Below are 22,186 nucleotides of genomic sequence, written 5' to 3'. Positions count from 1 at the left end.
GTCAACGATACGCCTGGCTGATTTCTTTTCTTGCAGCCTTTCCTTTTCTTGCATTTTCTTGTGTTGAAAGAAATGTCCTTCTGGGTTCGGCTCCAAGTGGGGAAGAAGACACCGGAGACATGGAGGCTGCTTGGAAAGATGGTTTATTGTTGGACAGGGCCACATGGCTTGAGCCCTGAACAGGAAAGGGGATCACATGCTTCAATGTAGGTGGAGAAGAAGAGAAGGGCCGAGGAAGGGGCTTGCTAGGCTTTTTATACCCTGTTTAGTCCCACCTCTCTGTTTCCTGTTCCTGTGTAAGAAATGCATTCTGATTGGTTGTCAGACTCCCGTGGTGCCATGCAGGGGGCTACTCTCTAGGCTGTTTTGAATCCAGGTATAGATGAGTTCTCAGATGCCATGTGGAGAGTTGAGTAATATCCCTTCCCCCTACAGCTGCAGTGGGGAGGTCTTTATTATGTAAAGTGGGCTAGCCTGGCCTTCTCAATGGCCTATTGACAAAGTGGGGATAGGCAGGAAGCTACAGGCAACTATTCTGTCTTTTAAAGCATGTTTCCTTCTTTTCACATCCAGAGAAATATTCTGCCTTTTCAATATTTCCTAGGATATTTCATTTTTCTGGGAGAGGGCTGGATGATAACTTCCCATACGGGAAAATGGGGCAGCAAAATGGCTGAAGCTGGTCTTCTAAAGAAGCTTTATTTACCCAACAAATGGCTCCGAAGAGGCATGGCAGGAAGTGTCTTGTCCACAAGGGGAACCGTAAGGCCACTAGGGGGTGCTGGTGGCCTATAAAGACAGGACATCTGAGGGAATGACCCCTCCCCGCACAAGAAACCACTGACCAGGTGGCGAACTTGCAATAATGCCTTGCATTTTCTAGAGGGTTAAATCCATTCGGTGGATAGGTTTTCTCTGATGATGGTGACTTGATATACTTACTTCAGGTGTGGATTCTTCCATCTGGACAGCTTGGTCCTGAGGATATCCTGAGGCCACCTGCTTATAGAAGTTTCAGAAGTATGGAGCAACAGAGTTTTGCAGGATAGATTCCTGGAATTTGGGATGCCCTCCAGAGGCTTCTGAGCCCTTCAGCACAGGCATGGGGCTTCCCTTAAAGCATTCTCATTCTCGTAAAGCAACCTTAACCTTAGCCCTAACCCCTTGGCAAGGGACAAAACTGGATCAGCTACTGGCCAAAGTTGCTAGTAAAGCATGCTGATTTGGGCATAGAAGCCTAAATCCTTCCCCGCACTAATTGCAGTGCACCTGCAGATTGGTTTGGTTTAATTTTATTTGTATGCCGCCCTTTTCCCTGAAGGGACTCAGGGCAGCTCACAACTCAAAAAGGGAGGGGAAATACAAACAGTATAACAAAAACATAAAAAATCATACATAGTTAAAAAGCACAACAATCATACCATTCGAAGTGGGGCAGCGAGTCTTTAGCCCCAGGCCTGTCGGAACAGCCAGGTTTTGAGGGCTTTGCGGAAGGCCTGGAGGGTGGTGAGGGTACGAATCTCCACGGGGAGTTCGTTCCAGAGGGTCGGAGCAGCCACAGAGAAGGCTCTCCTCCGGGTAGTCGCCAGTCGACACTGGCCGGCTGATGGAATTCGGAGGAGGCCTAATCTGTGGGATCTAATTGGTCTAGTGGAGGTAATTGGCAGTAGGCGGTCTCTCAAGTACCCAGGTCCAATACCATGAAGGGCTTTGTAGGTGACGACTAGCACCTTGAAGCGTACCCGGACATCAACAGGCAGCCAGTGCAGCTCGCGGAGGATAGGTGTTACATGGGTGAACCGAGGCGCACCCACGATCGCTCGCGCGGCTGCATTCTGGACAAGCTGAAGTCGCCGAATACTCTTCAAGGGCTGCCCCATGTAGAGCACGCTGCAGTAATCCAGTCTGGAGGTCACAAGGGCAGATAATGGCCAGCGATCCTCTCTCCAGTGAGCTGTCTCCTCCTGGGGAAAGAGGATGTAGAGGGTGTGCTGAGGGATCTGCTCATTTTCTAGAAGACAAAATCACCCAGATTCGTCCCCAGTTAGTTGCCAATGTGGTTGCTGGACCGGTGGAGGCACCTGGGGGAGGTTCTTGCCCAGTTATCTGGGAACGGTATGACCCTGTTGCTCCCTAGAACAGGATTTGGGGCAGTGACGGCGAATCTTTTTTGTACTCGTGTGCCGGAAATGGTGTGTAAAACCATTCCATGAGCAACACATGGCCTTGCTGGCCTTCGTGCGCATGGGAGCACTAAAACCCTAAAAGAGCAGCATTCCATCATGCATGTGCTGTGCATGTGCTGTGCGCAGTGGTGGGTTCCAAATTTTTTTAGAACCTCTTCTGTAGGTGTGGCCTACTTTGTGGGAGTGGCTTGCCGGCCATGTGACTGGGTGGGAGTGGCTTGCCAGCCATGTGACTGGGTGGGCGTGGCCAACTTGTAAAATGTGGTGAAACTCACTTAACAACGCTCTTGCTTAGCAACCAAAATGTTGGCTCAGGAACTCTGGCATTTGAAGCACTCAAGTCTTAAAGCTGTCAAGTTACAAGACCCTTGCACCCCTAACCCTTTAGAAAAAACCCCCCAGGGGTGTTCAAACTTGACAGCTTTAAGACTTGTGGACTTCAACTCCCAGAATTCCTCCTCTCGCTCTTCATCTTGATGATGTGCGGATGGGCGGGGGGGAGGGAGCTGGAACCGGTTCTAAACGGCACGGTAGATTTGTGGAACCTCTTCATTAGAAGAGGTTAGAACTGGCAGGAACCCACCCCTGGCTGTGCATGCCAGCACCCAAATTTCTGGTTTTTGGCACGGGCACAGGTCCAACAAACAGCTGGCTGTCATGCACATGCACTATGGTAACCTGGATGTTCAGGTGCATGCCAGAACGCTGCTCTTCCAGATTTTGTTGCTCCCGCATGTGCGAAGGCCAGCTGGCCAGCGTGTGTGTGTGTGGGTGTGCACAGGAACATGGAATAGGAGCCAGCGAGGCTGCACGTCCCACACAAGATGACTCTGCATCAGTGGTGGGTTTCCATTTTTTTTAGTACTGGCTTGCTTGTGTGCGCATGATGCTTCTACACATGCGCAGAAGCGTCTGGGTGAGTGGGTGGAGCCTCCCGCCGCTGCCCCTACTGGTTCGCCTGATCCAGGCCAAACCGGCAGAAACCCACATCTGCTCTACGTAACATTTCCGGCACGCATGCCATAGGTTCTCCACCACGGATCTTGGGAGTATGAGCACGAGCAACTGTATTTTACATCCATGCGCCTTCTGGCTTGTGAAAGTTTCTTGGGAGGTGACATGCAGGTAGGTTCTAGTAGTGATTAACTCTTTCTTGCAGGAGGGAGTGGTGCCCAGTTGTGTCTCTTCCTGGACCAACAGTCCCTGCTCACAGTCACTCATACCTTAGTCACCTCCAGTCTTGACTACTGCAAAATGCTCGACATGGGACTGCCCTTGAAAAGTATACAGAAGCTTCGGTTGGTCCAAAAGTGGTGGGTCACATGGCTTTGTGCAGTCTAGATGGGCACATGTGTCACCTCCCCTGCAGGAGCTGTGTTGGCTGCCAGTTTGCTTCTGGGTCAACCCAGGGTGCTGGTGGTCACCCTTAAAGTCCTTCATGACTTGGGAACAGGTGACCTGAGGGACTATCCTTTCCTAGTCACATCTACCTGATCCACCAGAGCAGAGAGGGAGGGAAGGAAGGCTATGGGTCCCCTCCCCTAAGGAGCTCCATTTAGTGCAGGGGTAGTGTCCAAACTGGGGAACTTTAACTCCCAGAATTCCTCAGCCAGCATAATTTACTCTCTTGTAATCCCTTCCTCTGCAATCCCTCCACTTAGATCAGAGGTCTTCAAACTTGGGAACTTTAAGACTTGTGGACTGGCTGGGGAATTCTGGGAGTTGAAGTCCACAAGTCTTAAAGTCCCCAAATTTGGACACCCCTGATTTAGCGGGACCCAGAACTAGAGCCTTCCTCCCTGCTGCTCCCCAGGGACCCCCATGGAGATAAGACGGACCCCCCATTTTGACACTCTTTCTGAAGGGCCTAAAGATCTGGTTCTGCCAACAGGCCTGGGGATCCCAGAATGGGATGAAGTCCATCAAGTAGCTGATCCAATTGATCATTGAGTTATTTATATGTATTTATTTATTGGATTTATGTGCCACCCATCTTGACTGGAGGTGGCTTTGCCTTTTTATTGTTTTTACATTGCTTTATCTTTGTAAGCTGCCCAGAGTCATTGAGAGTGAGTTGGGCAACCATATCAATTTGCTGAAATAAATAACCGTGAAGCCACCTTCCCTCCAGTCCATTGAAATCGGTCTTGTTTCTGTGTTACTTTTCTGATTTATGGGAATTTTTGCTTCAGTCAACAGCCAACAGTGGGAGACATTAACACCCCAAGACTCAGCGGTGAAGGGAGAGGGGGGGGCAACAGGCGCTTTTTCTGCTTCAGGATGGCAGAAGGACAATGGAGGCTTCAGCTGAGAGAAATGGAGGGGGGGGAGCTGTGCTACAAGCATTTGTAACATCTGCTTTGCTGTTTCTGCTGCTGTTGTCATCCCTTCCCATTTGCCTGGGGGAAATAGGGGAGCCTCTGACTTGCTTCCATAATGACGAAATGTGTGAGTGCTACATTTTTTTACTGCTCAGCCCCTCATAACAGAATAACGCTAAGGCGAAATCCGGCTGTCCATTTGCACAACTCTCCCAGGAGGAAGTTATTTCAGCACCCTGGACAGCAACTGCGATCCGCAGCTGTTCGGGAGGCATAATCCCAGAAGGGCCGCCTTAGGCTGGCAGAAATGAAAGGTTCCGAAGTATCACAAAATAAAGCACAATCAACAAAATGAAACCAGAGGCTTGACTCAGCCTATCGACCCACCTGGGCTTATTTTAACTTTTGCGAAAGCTAGGATTGCCAAAGAATCAGGCACTTGTTTTTGGGATGCCACATGAAACCAGCTGTTGCATTCTATGGGGTTAATAATGAAAGAGTGGGGCTCAAGGATGGAAAATAAACCGATTGCTGGTACAATGTTGCTGGTGTGGTGGTGGTAGGGAAGTATATCTCACCCAGGTTCTCAGTGGAAATGAGTGCAGAGCTCTCACCAGAAGCTTCTCAAAGCATCTGAGCATTACTTTTCTGGTATTAAATATTGAGGCTAGAAAGGTTAGAAAGACAGCACAGTCTCAATACATTTAAACTATACCAAGGGTATAAAACACTTCACGGCTTTCACGATGACTCCTTTGCCCTTGTTAGAGATGGGAATGCAAGTTGCTTTCAGTAGCTTTCATTGAACCATGTTGTGCATTGACAATAAGGGTTTGACCTGAACTTGAAGGCTAAAAGAGCTGAACTTCCACTAATTTATCACACCCACTCAAATAAGGTACCGTATTTTTCAGAGTATAGGATGTGCCTTCCCCTCCCCCTAAAAGAGGGTGAAAATTTAGATATGTCTTATACACCCATCGGCCCCAAGCCTTTAGCCTCTGCCTCCCATCAATTTATCTCTTTGCAGCAAAAGGGGCTTGAGGAGGCTTCAATAGACTATAGCAATCCCTGCAGCCTGTAACAGCTGATGATCGGGAGAAATTGAAAGTGAAAGTTGCTGTTTGCTCCAGGTGGCAAATGGCTGGGAGGCAGATTTCTTTTCTTGTGCTAATCAGGCTGTTTGCTGACCAAGGAGGTAAGTCAACAACTATAAATGCCCATAGAAGGTTTAAATTATTAGACTTGTTTTCTATAGACTGCTTTATTATTATTCTAGACAACTTAACAAAATGAAGAAGCTTTTTAAAAAATAAATAAATAAATGCTTGATCTGAAGAGGTCACCTGCTACTGTTTCTAAAAATGCTATTATTTTAAATAGCAGAGAATAACTATACTTCCAGAAAGCACATCAATTTTAACAGCATCTGTACAAGAATAGTCGGAAATGTAACACTACAAACATGAGCCGAGGTGGCGCAGTGGTTAGGGTGCAGTACTGCAGGCCACTTCAGCTGACTGTTATCTGCAGTTCAGCGGTTCTAATCTCACTGGATCAAGGTTGACTCAGCCTTCCATCCTTCCGAGGTGGGTGAAATGAGGAGCCAGACTGTGGGGGCAATATGCTGACTCTGTAAACCGCTTAGAGAGGGCTGAAAGCCCTATGAAGAGGTATATAAGTCTAACTGCTATTGCTATTGCTATAATGTATATTGTTTATACCATTTGCGGTTTGTTGCAAAGAGGCAAATTGCTGGGAGGCAGAGACAGATATTTTCCCCTTGTTTTCCTCCCCAAAATCTAGGTGTGTCTTATACTTCGGAGCGTCTTATACTCCAAAAAATATGGCAAATGGGAATTAACATCTTTCAAAGCAATTCTCATCTAGGATAATGGAAGCCTCTTCAGAGGTTGAAGATTTGCAGGGTGAAATTCTGAGGGCCTCTATTAACATACCCTCCCTGCCTGCCTGCCACTCAGCAATTTCATTAATATAGCTGATGCCTTGAGTTTTGAGTGACCGTTGTGCAAACTCAGCCCGTTCTATCACAGCCAGCTGCCCAATGCAGCCAAGCAGAAGGACTGAGTCTCAAGAGGAATCGACCAGAGTCCCAATCTCCAGCAGCCCTTTCTGCTCACTGGCTTTGTTCACCCCAAGGGCCAACCTCTTGGGGATTTCACAGCCTGGTGTCAAATTTCCTAACGATGCCCTAATTAATTCATGATTATTGAGTCAAGGTTTTAGTACAAAACCGGTGATTTATTAGGTGCTTCATTAGGCAATATCTGTTCGCAGTCAAGCCTGTGCTTCGTTTGATTTTCTTCTGAACTTTACCCCTCCCCCCACCCCTGTTCCTTCCCTCCCTTCAGTCTGTGTCATGATCCCATTCCACTGTAAGATGCACCCCTCCCGAGCCAGCTGCAGTAATGTGAGATCCGCTGACAGTATGCCTGGAATGTACTCCCCCCTCCTTTCTACCATGAGAGCCGAGGTGGCGCAGTGGTTAGAGTGCAGTACTGCAACTTCAGCTGACTGCTATCTGCAGTTCGGCGGTTCAAATCTCACCGGCTCAAGGTTGACTCAGCCTTCCATCCTTCCGAGGTGGGTAAAATGAGGACCCAGACTGTGGGGGCGACATGCTGACTCTGTAAACCGCTTAGAGAGGGCTGAAAGCCCTATGAAGCGGTATATAAGTCTAACTGCTATTGCTATTGCTATGATAACGTGGGGGAGTTGACACCTGGCTCGGTTTTTCAGGTCAGTCTGTTCTGTTTGTTCTGTCAGGGCTGCTCTGTTCTGTATGTCAGTCTGTCAAATGTTATCCCATTTGCCTGTGGCCTCTTGTATGGGGAAAGCAAACCCTTCTAGGTTGGACGCACCACTCCCCATGCCCAAAGGCTTTGTGATGGGCGCAGGACGGCCTGGATCTGATCTCAAGCTCCCACAGGCTCCCAGGCATTCAGCAGCAGTCAAGATCTGCCACCCTTTGGGGTCACAAAGCAGTCTAGTGTCTTTGCAAGGCCAAGGAGGTGGAGAGCGGAAGATAAAAACATCCCAAGAGGGAAATTTTAAAAAAACAAAACCACCATTCAAACGAAAAGGGGAAAGTCTATTCCCCTCTTTCACAGCAATACTTCCTAAAATAGAGCCGAGGTGGCGCAGTGGTTAGGGTGCAGTACTGCAGGCCACTTTAGCTGACTGTGATCTGCAGTTCAGCGGTTCAAATCTCACCGGCTCAAGGTCGACTCAGCCTTCTATCCTTCCGAGGTGGGTGAAATGAGGACCTGGACTGTGGGGGCAAGTTGGTGACTCAATTTGCTAAAAAATTTGTAAACCGCTTAGAGAGGGCTGAAACCCTATGAAGCGTTATATAAGTCTAATTAATTAGAATTAGAATTAGAATTTTATTATTTGTATGCCGCCCTTCTCCGAGAGGACTCAGGGCGGCGAACAATTCAAGGGGGGGAAAAGGGGAACATAAAAAGGACAAAATACAAATAATAAAAGTAGACAACAGTCGCACAACCATAGATGTCGAGAGGGGAGAGAACTCATCACCCCCAGGCCTGCCGGCAAAGCCAGGTTTTGAGGCTTTTCGGAAGGCTTGGAGAGAGGTGAGGGTCTGAATCCCTGCGGGGAGTTCATTCATAAATAAATAAATAAACAAACAAACAAATAAAATAAAATAATCCCCCTCCTAAAATCTGGATATTTTTTTTGCCAGCTTGAAACTATTTTTTTAATCAAATTTTTATTCATTTATCAGGATGTAAAATACAAAGGGAAATGGAAACAAGGGGGAAATAGGGGAGGGAAATGAGTGGGGGGGGGGAAGGGGAAAGAAGAAAAAAGCATAGACTTTCAAAAGGCTTTTTAGCACAGTAGAAATATGATTAACATTACAGTCTCCACTTTTAAACTTTATATACTGACGTATACTAGTCATTTCTATAACAACAAACCTATTTTAATCAGCAACGCCCCAAAGTTTCATATTTATATTCATATCTCGATACAACATCCAGAAGTCTGCCAGTTAGGATCTTAACATTTGGGGTAAAGCTGCCGTATTTTTCATGCAGGCTTCCCTTTTCCCCCCCCCTTCAAATTTACAGTTTGGAGGCAAAGGTATAAAAACAGTTAAGGTATATCGGAGTGGAGGCTAAATCCATTGATATAGTGATTGGCCATGGAGAACTTTCCCATTCAGAGGCTCTCTCTGGTTAGCAATGGGGCTCAAGGGAGACCATTATGGTCCTCAGGCCCCCACAAGGGGGTCATCCCGAGGCACGGGATGTGGTTGCTTCTGCTGCTGGTTGGAATTGAGGGGTCTTTTGCTGACTCTTAGGATTCCCCGCTGAAGCGCGCGGCGAAGGAGGGGCAGGCAGGGGAATGAGCAAGTCAACGAAAGTGGACCGGATTTTGACTCCGGATCAGCGCCGTTTTGACTGGGCGGGCCAAACGACACCCCCCCTCCACCCCGTTTCTCCTCCGTAAAAGCGGAGGGCGAGGGAACCAACGTCTCCCCCCCGCGACTCTCTGCTCCCCTCCCTTGCGGGTGCTTTGCAAACGGTCCGGCTTTTTCTATCTTCCTCGAGGGCGAGGGCGCTGCGGGGAAGGTGCCCGATCCGAGCCCCCTGCTTTCCTCTGGACTGATCCGGACCCTCGCCCAGGGTCTCTCCGTGCGGTCAGGGAGGAGCCGGAGCGGAGGCAGCGGCGGCCCCGCGTTTGCTGGTCGAGGAAGCCGGTTTCCGCGAGAGCCGCAGCGCGGAGCGAGAGAAAAACAAGATTCCAGCTGCCTGGTGGATCTAAAGATCGCCTAATCTAGCACCCCCAGGTTGCTGTTATTGTCCCCCAATACAGTTCCTACAGTTCTCTCTGACCCGCTTCTTCCAGATTTCTGGAATTCGCGATTCACACACGGAACAGGGATGCCTTTTAAACCAAGAGTCACCCGCCTCTTGAAGCATCTCTTTTGCTGGTTTGAATCGGAGGTCTCCTTTTGCCAGATTCCACTGGGGTATCATTGCCCCAGGATACAACGTTGGCTTCCACACGTGGAGGCCAACTGGGGTGCCGGTCTTTTTCACCTACCCAAGGCCAGAAGGCTCCTTTCGATCAAAGGCTCCTCTCCGTCCATAGAAGGAGCGATGTGGATGGATTCTTTTATCACAACTCTGGGCCCTTTCTGACAAGGAAGAGACATTCAGGAGGGATCCCACAATGGGATCCTGAAGGCAGGGCCGGATTTAGATGAAAAGAGGCCCTAGGCTATTCCACTTATGAGGCCCTTTCACCTCCCATTTTTAAGTTTGTAAATTACATGAGAGACAATAAAATACATCATTACTGTGATATATATCAATATATATCAATATATATAGCTGGCCTCCCGATGGAGGGTGGCTCTGCTCTGCAGCAAAGGCAGCAAGGCCAGCCGCCTCCCCTGCTGCGCTCAGCTGCCAGGCTCGGCCCCCTCACCCTCACCTGCCTGGCCGCTGGTGGGCTCCACGTTGACAGGGCGGCTACTGGGAGCGGCCGCGCCTCTCGCCCGACCGCCGGTGCAGGGAACGTGGGCGGGCTCCCCAACTGCCGCGGCGCTGGAAGGATCTTAACCAATACATTTGTATGTTTGTTTATTAGTCATATGCATAGAATTTCTCCTTATTTTCGGTTCAGTGTTTTAATGTTCACTGTTTTTAGAATAGTGTAATTTTAATTTTGCTAACAATTTGAATGTAGGCCCCTCTTGATCTTGAGGCCCTAGGCTGAAGCCTACTTAGACTATAGGAAAATCCGGCCCTGCCTGAGGGGGAAAAGCTGCTCTCTGCATCTGGGGTCTTCCTCTCCTCAAGGGCCAAGAGGGTCTCCCCACTTTTCTCCCAGGTCTTTGGCCAACTTCTCCTCTACTTGCTAATTTTTGAAATGCAGAAATTTGCAGGCTAGGATTTAGCTGTTCTCACCATCAGCTGTTAACGCTTAAAATATGAAATGAAGTTGTGAAATGTTCTCTCTCTCTCACCATTAATTACGCATGCATAATAACCGTCTTTTCTCCTCCAGAATGCCCCAAGGCACACCGAGATGTGTCCTCTGGGAGTTTTTCTTCTAATCTAAAGCTTCTCTTCCTCTCATTTATCCCTCCTTGGCCCTAATCAGGCCAACTGTGTTTCTCAGAGAGATGCAGGCACAAGAGCCTGGGAAGTTTCCCCCGATCCCTTGCAGAAAAGCCGCCCTTTGAGAGTCAGCTTGGGGGAAAAAATGCACCATCCGCCTGGAAATTGAGAACGGGAGGTTTGCTAATTCAAAGGAATAGTGGGGTAGCTTCTCTGAATGCCAGTTCTTTGTGTTGACAATATTATGGAGATGCTCAATCATCCAGGTTATTATGGTTATCCCAAAGGTGCTTTTCAAAAGGCAACTGGGTTTTCTTTGAAAACATTTCATTTCTCATCCAAGACTGAAGAAATGAATGGATGAATGAAAAGCGAAATGTTTTCAAGGATAAAACCAAGGAAGTCCAGTTGAAATCCTTTTTGAAAAGCACCTTTTGAGTTGACAGTATAGTTCCTTCTGCTCTTCCTCCTGCTCTGGGACAGGCTGAGGACCTTTTCTGCTCAGAGAACCTGTACTCTGGCCTCGGTTCCTGAAATCTGCCCGTCATTCCTCTCTGGAAGGAACGGGCCGCCTCCCGTCATAAAATGTGATGTTTTGCTGTTTTCTTGGGTTTCCAATAAAAAGTTCCTAGGAATTGCGTCAGGAAAAGGCCCTTATCAAAGTTGTATATGACTGCAAGTTGGATGCTGATGAAGAAATGTAAAGAAAGGGTGTTAGAATGCCTGGTTAAAAGATCCTCCTTCCAGATTCTGTACAACGAAGTTATTCATTTGAAAAATGAATAAGGCAGCCCTTGAAGAGCATTCGGAGACTTCAGCTTGTCCAGAATGCAGCCGCGCGAGCAATCATGGGTGCACCTCGGTTCACCCACGTAACACCTATCCTCCACAAGCTGCACTGGCTGCCTATTGGTCTCCGGATACGCTTCAAGGCGCTAGTCGTCACTTATAAAGCCCTTCATGGTATTGGACCTGGGTACTTGAGAGACCACCTGCTGCCAATCACCTCCACTAGACCGATTAGATCCCACAGATTAGGCCTCCTCCGAATTCCATCCGCCGGCCAATGCCGACTGGTGACTACCCGGAGGAGAGCCTTCTCTGTGGCTGCTCCGACCCTCTGGAACGAACTCCCCATGGAGATTCGAACCCTCACCACCCTCCAGGCCTTCCGCAAAGCCCTTAAAACCTGGCTGTTCCGACAGGCCTGGGGCTAAAGAGCTGTTGCCCACCCTTCTCGAATGGTATGACTGTTGTGTGTTTTTAAATTATGTATTGTTATGTTTCGTCTTTTTATTTTCTGTCTGTACCCCCCTTCCCTGATTTGAATTGTGAGCCACCCTGAGTCCCCTTCGGGGGAAAAGGGCGGCATATAAATATAATAAAATCAAATCAATCAAATCAAATCAAAAAAGGTGAGCTGCCTCAAACAACAAGAATAACCAGGCCCTTAGGCACAATGGCTGAATCTCCAGCTCACACAGCAGAGGGATGCCTCATGAAGCAAGAGTACCTGGAAAGTGACGAAGGCCAGGGCTACTGGCTGCCCTCTTCCATGGTGCATCAACTGATGCTAAAACTCTCAAGTCAGTGGCCTTCTCGTGAGCTTCAAATTCTTGTTTGAAGCATAAAGAAGGAGAACCTTTGTAACCTGCCACTAATCAGGTTATTGCACAGTCACTCATCCCCTCGTCCTTTCTCGCCTGGACTACTGTAACGCTCTCTACATGGGGCTGCCCTTGAAGAGCACCCGGAAGCTTCAACTGGTCCAGAATGCGGCTGTGCGGGTTATCATGGGGGCACCTAGGTGCTCCCATGTTACACCCCTTTTAGGCGGCCTGCACTGGTTGCCGGTTGTCTTCCGGGTGCGATTCAAGGTACTAATTATGACCTTTAAAGCGCTCCATGGCTTAGGCCCAGGGTACCTGCGAGACCACCTACTGCCACTGGTAGCCTCCCACCGTCCAGTGCGATCCCACAGAGTTGGCCTCCTCAGGGTGCCGTCAGCCAGACAATGTCGGCTAGTGACCCCCAGGGGGAGAGCCTCCTCTGTGGGAGCACCTTCCCTCTGGAATGAGCTGCCCCCAGAGCTTCGTATAATCCCCGACCTCCGGTTCTTCCGACGCGCCCTAAAAAGTTGGCTTTTCCAGCAAGCCAGCCTGGCCTGAACAAAACAAAATACATTATTGATCACTGTTAATTTTAATTCGATTTTTTTTTTAAAAAAAATGTCATTGTCAATTTTAATTGGGTTTGGGATATTCTATTTAATTTCTTTTTAACTTTTGTATTATGTGTTTCTTTTAATGTTGTACGCCGCCCTGAGTCCTTGGGAGAAGGGCAGCATATAAATCTAATAAATCTAAACCTAATAAACCTATTGCAATTATCAGATTTATATCAAGGGATGGCCCCGTCTTGATTCCTGAAGAGCAAAAAATAGACGAGGTTGGTAAGGGGTGGCCCTTTGTTTGATTTCTACTATCGTCAGCTGATTGGTTAATTGCCCCTTTTTGTTCATTTCAAGATTTCTGTCTTTCTAAAGCATCTTGCTGTTTAAGTTTAAAAAAAATTTAAAATTGGCCCGAGTGGAAAGAAAGATTGGAAAATTCATCCTGTATCATTTTCTCAGTTATGGGTAGTCTTCATATTGTGACCACCTCATTTTAGCGGCCATTCACAATTGCAATGGTGATGAAAAATTAAGTTTGCAACTAAGGCTCACATTGACAACTTTTGCTGATCTGTAAAATACAGTTGAAGTAAGATAATAAGTACAGTCAGGGTTATTTTTGGCAACTCCTTCACTTAATGGGGTCCAGTTGCGGTTACTAATTGAGGGCTACCTGCCCTTTCACCCAACCGCAAGCTGGTCGGAGTAGCAAACCAGGGGAGATGGCCTCCTCAGGAAACCCTTGCTCACTTGCTCCACATGTCTCCATGCCTCCAGTCGACCAAACTCTCCCGAAGTGGGAAATCCTGCAAGGGAGTCCTTTCAACACCTGGACTCATCATTCCTTGACAAGAAGGAGAAATGGGGGCACTTCCTTTCCTTATCCTTATCCGAGGTGGCGCAGTGGTTAGGGTGCAGTACTGCAGGCCACTTCAGCTGACTGTCATCTGCAGTTCAGCGGTTCTAATCTCACCGGCTCAAGGTTGACTCAGCCTTCCATCCTTCCGAGGTGGGTGAAATGAGGACCCAGACTGTGGGGGCGATATGCTGACTCTGCAAACCGCTTAGAGAGGGCTGAAAGCCCTATGAAGCGGTATATAAGTCTAACTGCTATTGCTATTGCTATTATCCTGGCAACAAATGTTTCCAAGTGACCAAGAGTGAAAATAGTGATTTCCACTCCTCCACCTGCCTTGATTAATGGAGGGCACCATCTGTGCCCAATCATGCGCTCAGTCATGCCCTCTGATCTGTGAGCACTACAGAGGTGCCAGGATAAGTAAAAAAAACAGGCTTTCCAACTAGTTTTTGCTAATGTGAGACTGCAGACCAGGGCCTCATTTGCCACCACTTGACTTCAGGTTTAAATGGACGGGTCCTTTGCTCAGTTAGTAGATCTTCTGAAAGTGATCCAATTTTTCGAGAAACCCCTAAGTTTTGTGCCTACCATAAATGGAAAGGTGACGTCAGTCGAAATCTGTCTTCCCTTAGCCATGAATTTGGTCTTGGCAGCCCTGTGTCTTTTGGTATACCCCTCCCAAGGGGAGTTTTTCTTTTTGATGCTGAAAGGAACAGCTATTCTTATTGATTGATTGATTGATCGAACAATATTTATAATCCACTCCAATCCAAAAGGCCTCTGGGGAGCCAACTGTTGGCTGGTGTGCTGTTTTTAAATCTTTAAATCTTTAAACTGGCTTGCTGTTTTTAAATCTATCGTCTCTTTTTCTGTATTTTATTTTTTTTATTCATTTCTGTATTGTTAGCCGCCCGGAGTCCTACGGGATTGGGCGGCATATAAATGTTATTAAACTTGCAAACTTGCAACAGGATAGAAACAATACAAGAGAACAGGATAATCATATAAACGATAATACCAGCAATCCGGGCCAAAGGCACATTGGGGCAATGCCCCTGCCATGCCCTTACTTTAATTTAATATTTGGCAGATTTTTCCAAGCACCGTTATAGCAGCTGTAACTTTTTCTTAGCTCCCTGAAAATTTCCCCCCCTCTTTCCATTCAATCATGTCCAGTTCTGAGAGGCTGCCTGGACAAATCCCTAAAATCTTCTTGGTAAGGTATTTCAGAAGTGGTTCTCTTTCTTAGGGCTGAGAGAGAGTGAATGGCCTAAGGTCACTCAGCTGGTTTTGTGTCCAAGGTGGACTAGAACTTGGGGCCTCGCGGTTTCTACCTAAACGCTCTTAACCACTAGACCAGTGGTTCCCAAACTTGGCAACTTTAAGACTTGTGGACTTCAACTCCCAGAATTCTCCAGCCAGCAGAGCTCCAGCCAGAATTCTGGGAGTTGAAGTCCACAAGTCTTAAAGTTGCCAAGTTTGGGAACCACTGCACTAGACCAAACTGATTCTCATGCTCTGAAGTAAAAGGTGTTAAAAGTAGATTCCTGATAGCACCTTGATGCCAAAATGATGAGGTCAAATGCTAAATCTATTTTCTGGCTGACAGCATGGCAGACAATAGTTTCACCTTGGATATGATCATTCTACACTATCATGCTCATATTTATAAAACTCAGTGCCTCTGTGAAAGGTAAGGATGACTACTGCGTTTGTGGTGCAATCAGAACATTGCGTGTGTTGAAGTTGTTTTAACGCAAACCAAAGATGCCTTTTAAAAAACAAGTTTACATCATATTCTTATGCAGGCCAGTGCTGTGTGAGAGGTAATTTAAGGTGGTTCTTAAAGAGCCGAGGTGGCGCAGTGGGTAGAGTGCAGTACTGCAGGCCACTTCAGCTGACTGCTATCTGCAGTTCAGCGGTTCAAATCTCACCCGCTCAGGGTTGACTCAGCTTTCCATCCTTCCAAGGTGGGTAAAATGAGGACCCAGATTGTGGGGGCGATATGCTGATTCTGTAAACCGCTTAGAGAGGGCTGAAAGAGCCAAGGTGGCGCAGTGGTTAAATGCAGCACTGCAGGCTACTTCAGCTGACTGCAGTTCTGCAGTTCGGCTGTTCAAATCTCACCGGCTCAGGGTTGACTCAGCCTTCCATCCTTCTGAGGTGGGTAAAATGAGGACCCGGATTGTTGTTGGGGGCAATATGCTGACTCTGTAAACCGCTTAGAGAGGGCTGAAAGCCCTATGAAGCGGTATATAAGTCTAACTATTGCTATTGCTATTGCAAGCCCTATGAAGCGGTATATAAGTCTAACTGCTATTGCTATAGCTAAGTGTCGTCGGCATCTTCATATCCGGTCACATGGGCGGCAAGCCACTCCCATCCGGTCACATGGGCGGCAAGCCACTCCCACAAAGGAGGCCACACCCACAGAGTAAATTCGAACAATTTTTGAAACCCACCACTGCCTTGTATATGCAACGAGGGTTGCCTTGACTTTGGTGGTGGTGGGGGCATTGCAAATGCTTGGAGGTGGGAGGCAGCCGGGTCCAGAAGTCCAGCCCTAGCTTGGAAGTCCTCCAGAGAAAAGAGGCCCTGCCTTCTTCAGCTTCCTGCTCTCCCGGCTTCCCTGGAGGTGCTTAAGAGTTTGTCCCAATGATGTTTGCATGGCTCCCACCTCCTTTTTGCCTTCTGCTGTTTTCTCTTCAGTTTTGCTCCGGGCATCTCTTTTTCTCCACTGGAGACATTCTCAGCAATCCCCTCTTTTTCTTTTTCTTTTCCTTTTCTTGCTTCCTCTTCCCCATGTTGCCAATTGCACAAATAGTCCTTGTTTCTGAGTTTCCCCTTTTGTTAAAAAAAATAGGCTGTGTTTCTCCTTCTATCTAATCCAACCAGTGCTTTCTCTGGTCTTTCATCTGAGTCTGGGACATGTCTGGAATTATGTTTTTTCCTTGCTCACGTCTTGTTCTCAAGCAAAACTTCCCTTCCCTGGGCGTATTTATTATTATTATTATCATCACAACAACAGAATTGTATCACAGCAGCCAGTTGTTTCGCTGGATTTGGCATTGATTACTAGTCGGGCCCCACCCAGGGGCCTAGGACATCGTAATGTATTTTTGTAATATGCGTGCAGATCCAAGCAGTGAGGCTTTTTGCATTTGACTGATAGTGATTTTGTCAATTTCTAACTGTTTTAAATGTAATTCCAGTGCTTTTGGAAGAGCACCCAGTGTGCCGATTACCACTGGAATTGCCACTGCTGGTTTGTGCCATAATCATTGAATTTTGATTTTTAAGTCCTGGTATTTCACAATTTTTTCATATTCCTTCTCGTCGACCCTGCTATCACCTGGTATTGAGATGTCCGCACAAATGCCATTAAGGCCAAAATTGAAAAATCCTCTGATGATGCCAAATGCAGACTTTGCAAAGAAGCTGATGAAACTGTTGATCACATACTCAGCTGCTGTAAAAAAATTGCGCAGACTGATTATAAATTGCGGCATAATTCAGTAGCACAAATGATCCATTGGAATTTGTGCAAGAATTATAATATTAAAACAGCAACAAACTGGTGGGAACATCAGCCTGAAAAAGTCACCGAAAATCAGATGGTCAAGATCTTGTGGGATTTTCGCATACAAACGGACAAAATACTGGCGCATAATACACCAGACATCACACTGGTTGAGAAAAATAAGGTCACAATCATAGACATCACAATACCAGGTGATAGCAGGGTCGCTGAGAAGGAACATGAAAAAAATCGCAAAATACCAGGACTTAAAAATTGAAATTCAACGGCTATGGCACAAACCAGCAGTGGTAATTCCAGTGGTAATTGGCACACTGGGTGCTATTCCAAAAGCACTGGAATTACATTTAAAACAGTTAAAAATTGACAAAATCAGCATCAGTCAAGCTGCACTGCTTGGATCTGCACGCATATTACAAAAATACGTTACGACGTCCTAGGCCCCTGGGTGGGGCCCGACTAGTAATCAATGCCAAATCCGGCGAAACAACTGGCCGCTGTGATACAATTGTATAATAATAATACAATAATAATAATAATAATAATAATAATAATAATAATAATAATAATAATTGGAGGAGGAGCAGCAGCAGCATTCCAAATTATCAAGTCTCAGGGAGGCTTGCAATATAACATTATAATAACATATAGCTGCAGTAAGAATATTAACAGAAAGACAATAACATATAGTAAGAAATTGAATGTCCAACATTGTAATACAATGCAATCCTACCAAAACAGAAACCAGTTTACACCATAAGGTAACAGTGGTAAACAGTGATATCTCGATGGTCTTCTAGAGTACTTGCTGACTTGTAGGAGCTCCTCCACTTTGGGAGGGGGCCTTCCAGAGCCTTGATGCCCCCCGCCCCAACAAGCAGTCTTTCAAGGTGGATGCCCCTCAGGCAGATATAATAATTATACACAAAAAGGCTGATCAGAAAGAGATTTGGACCACCAATCCCTGTTTAATTTTTTTCTAAACATTCACAATTATATTTACAACCCAATGTAAGGTTTTATGAAAAGAAAAGAAAAATGTTGCATATCTACTGAGTTTGGGGTATTTTGTATAATTGCCTTGAAGCTGATAAAAAATAATAATCTACGAACACTAGTGAATCTGAATCTCAGTAATATTTGGGGAAATAATTCTAGGAAATATATTTCTTAGGAGCTAAAGAATGAAACCATGATGAGGTCATTCCCACCCAGTTCATGGCTTCAATTCTTCCCCACCAATAGAGAATGGACTTTTCTGTGGGTGCAGGCGCCCCCATTCCTCACACCAGACCCAGTGCAGCTTCATTTGGGCTTTTTGAGCAAAACTCCTCTTGAAGAAGCCAGCATGGGGGATCCCACAGGAGGGCTGTCATATCTTGAATGCAGAACTCTGAATGGTCGCAAAATGGTAGCCCGTTAATTCAAAAACTCTCTAATGCTTTGCTCAATGGACTGAGATGCTGCTGAGCAACAAGCCGTTGGCCGAAGTTTAGCAAAGCTTTTTCAAACATTGTACGATACCGAATTTTTTCCCCTCACAATTGGTTTGGGAATGACTTTTCTTTGTCAGCCATTGCTCTGCTTTCTCCATTAGTAGGGGGACTTCTATATAAGTGAGGAAAGGACTATTTTAAAGCCTTTGACCACTTTGTCTCTCCAACTAACTTCCTTTTTGTGCTGTCTACTGGCGGCAACAGAGGATGCAACTTGTGCGTTAGATGCTTTCCCACTCCAGCAGCAAATCTATGGTTCCTTTGTCTTTATCCTACTATGCACGTGTAGCTCTGTACTATGTAGCACATATGATTAAGGAGGGTTCACCCACAAAAGCACACCTGATTAAACCGCAGTGACGAAACCGCGAGTTCTAAACCGCCCCGACGAATGAGCGATGAAACGCGCCGACAACAGCGCGCCGACAGAAACGCGCTGTAAACCTAGCCCTAACCCTAACCCTAACCCTAACCCTAACCCTAACCCTAAACCTAACCCTAAACCTAACCCTAAACCTAACCCTGAACCTAACCCTAAAATTAACCCTGAACCATACCCATTACCTTACCTTAAATCGCGCTTCTGTCGGCGCGCTGTTGTCGGCGTGCTGTTGTGGGCCCGTTGATGACATCGCGGTTTTGTCGCCGTGGTTTCGTCAGCGCGCTTTAGTCAAGCGTGCATTTGTCGGGTCATAGTTAAGGAGAAGAAGGTTGCCACCTGCTCTTCTCCCTGGGTCTGGGTGGCCACAGAGCATCAGAGCATCAGAGCATCACGGGTTAGAAGGAAGTCTGCACATGAAAACTGCTGAAGCAAAGTATTTATTTTAATCTATCCTGCTGGCTTGACTGTAAATCTGTTTGGTAGACATATATTGTCAGTTCCTCAAAATACGAGCTAGCTGACCCATGTATGCTTCCTGTAACTTCCTGTAACTCAAGGGCAAATCTTGAGGGGTGTTTCCAAAACTAACAGATGGCTTTACCTGAAAGTGATAAACTATATAAGGAAGTTCCTGAATGTCATTCAATGTTCAGGCCAATTATTCTTTGCTATGAACCTGCGCAAATAAACTATTCCTTCCCTGAAGAGCCGCCTTGCGTGTCCTGTTTTTTCTATAACACTTTGGAGAGCCAAGCAGGAGAGACAGAAGGCTGAGGCTCAGGACAGTGAGGTTTGGATGTGCTATTAAGGGGGTTGAGAGGTGTCTTTAAAAATGGTTCAGGCTTCAAATGGAAATGCTTCAACAGGTGCATATACAAAACAGAACAATTTGGGTTCAGACCAGTGGTGGGATTCAGCCAGTTCGCACCTATTCGGGAGAACCGGTTGTTAACTTTCTAAGCAGTTCGTAGAACCGGTTGTTGGAAGAAATCTCCTTTTGTTTTTTTCCACTTTACAAGGCTAATCCTGTAAGGAAGGCAGGAAGGAAACATTCTGGTGTTGTTTCTAGACTAATTTTTATTGCCCTGCTTACAGAAACTGCTTCTCTGGTTAATCCTTATTACATTCTAACAGCTAAGACGAAGCGCCCATCGACGTGAGTGGCGTTGAGTTGGCCACACCCACCCAGTCACATGACCACTGAGCCCCGCCTACCTAGCTGGTCATTAGGGCAGAGAGCCGGTTGTTAAATTATTTGAATCCCACCACTGGTTCAGACCCTTGTGACAATGAAGGGAAATGAAGAATTACATATTTTATGCCCGTACGTTCAAAACTTAAATACCAAGCCCCAAGCCGCCTCAAGAAAATTGTTCCGTGAGAAACAGAGAAAGGCTGCCAGATGCCCCCCCACAAAAAACAAGAGACAAGTAGGGGGTTCCCTGTCCGTCCGATGGAGGGTAGACCAGGGAGGAATTCCTCTTCTGGCCAAAAGACTGGGGAAGCATTTTGTCATTCTTTATATTGTCATCCTTCTCTTTTGTATTTCGTTTCCTTTCTACTTGTTCAATGGTAATGATTATTTTTAGGCGTATCAGAAATTCCCCCCTCCTTTTCTTACTATGCCTCTCTTGGTTATTCTTTGCAATTTTGTTTTGAACGGTGTTCTGCCTGATCTCGAAAATTTGCAAACTACTGTTAAGGGCATCGCGTTTCTATTGGTGCACCTTCTGCCTTCACAAGTAGCCTCTAATGAGGAGGCTGCTGAAACTTCAACCCTGAAATAATCCTCATCTTTAAACGCCGGTACTGTGCCATGTGCAGGAGTGTGCAATTGCACACCCGTGTTCCTGCTGTGGGAGTGGGAGGGGCTCCATAGAGATTAAGCACCTCCCTTTCCTCCTCCAGCTGCGGTTGAATCTGGAATGAGCTTGGGGCTTCTCTTTCAAAATATCGGCCAAGAACCTGTGAGGAGCAACAGAGCAGCGTATAGGTTTTTTTCCCCTTTCTGCTTGATCACTTCCAAGTTAAGGATAGTTTCTGGTTTTCCTGCTGGCTGGAGGGCCAGAAGATGGAAAAAGTGCCTGTACTCCTTTCAGTTTTGAACTATTCGTTAAACTGAAAGGTGGAGCAGATTCTTCCTCTTCTCAAAAGGAAGCAGTTCGGGCTTGCCGATGATCTGCCCATTTTCACAGGAAATGCTTCCAAAAAAGCTCGCGTGCTTGTTTGTGCACTGGCCATATTTCAAAAGACTACAAAGGCCCATGCATCACATCGATGGTGAAATAAAAACCGAAATCCATACGTTGATTCATTCATTCCACAAGTGCATTCTCTAGAAACCGCGGTGCACTATCGTTTTAACGCGCACGCTTGTCCATGCACATGGCTCAATGAAGGAAATAAAATAATAATGATTTCTCCGGAAGAACGGAGAAATGCTGCATTCGCCAATTATGCTTAGGTACTTAATATTTACAAAATTTCAAAAATCCAATTTAGATAACAACAGATAATAAAATCTGCTCTATATAGTACTGCTATGTGGCCAGAAACAAATAATTATGAACCACAGACCCAGTGAAAAAGAAAGAAACCCATGGCGTACAAAGTTCTGTCGTGATAAAACTGCAAAGTTCCTGAAACAGACACCTGTTCAGTCGTGACACCTGCCGTTCCTGTTATATCCTAGCAGCCTTTGCAAGAAGGTGCAAATACTTGAGTCCAGGACCTGCCTGAACTCTGTGAGTAGCTGTCCTGCATTTTGCCCGCTAGCTAAGATTCCCCCTTCTGCTCTCGTCACACTTTCCGAATGGCCAGGTCGCTCCAAGGGGAACTAACTTGTTCTCCAAACGAGGGACCTATTTCTCATTGAGACCCTAGGCACTCCAGTGAGAAAGCCCCCTCCCTCTAGCTCCCCAGAGGCCCTCAGGAGCCCCTTGGCTTGCCTCACACAGGATGAGCAAGGCAGGAAGCCGGCTCCTGGCGAGTTGGAGAGGAGTTGGCAAGATTGGAGCAAAGTGATGTCAGACTCTTAAGATAGACACGCTTCCCCCCCCTCCCCGCCCCCCGTGGGTCTCTCAGGAACGTCCCCTGCCCCAAACAGTAAATG

This window comes from Thamnophis elegans, chromosome 12 (genome assembly GCF_009769535.1).
Source record: "Thamnophis elegans isolate rThaEle1 chromosome 12, rThaEle1.pri, whole genome shotgun sequence".
In the NCBI taxonomy this organism is placed as follows: Eukaryota; Metazoa; Chordata; class Lepidosauria; order Squamata; family Colubridae; genus Thamnophis; species Thamnophis elegans.
The sequence above is the reverse complement of the archived record's forward strand: the minus strand, read 5'-3'. Positions refer to the sequence as shown.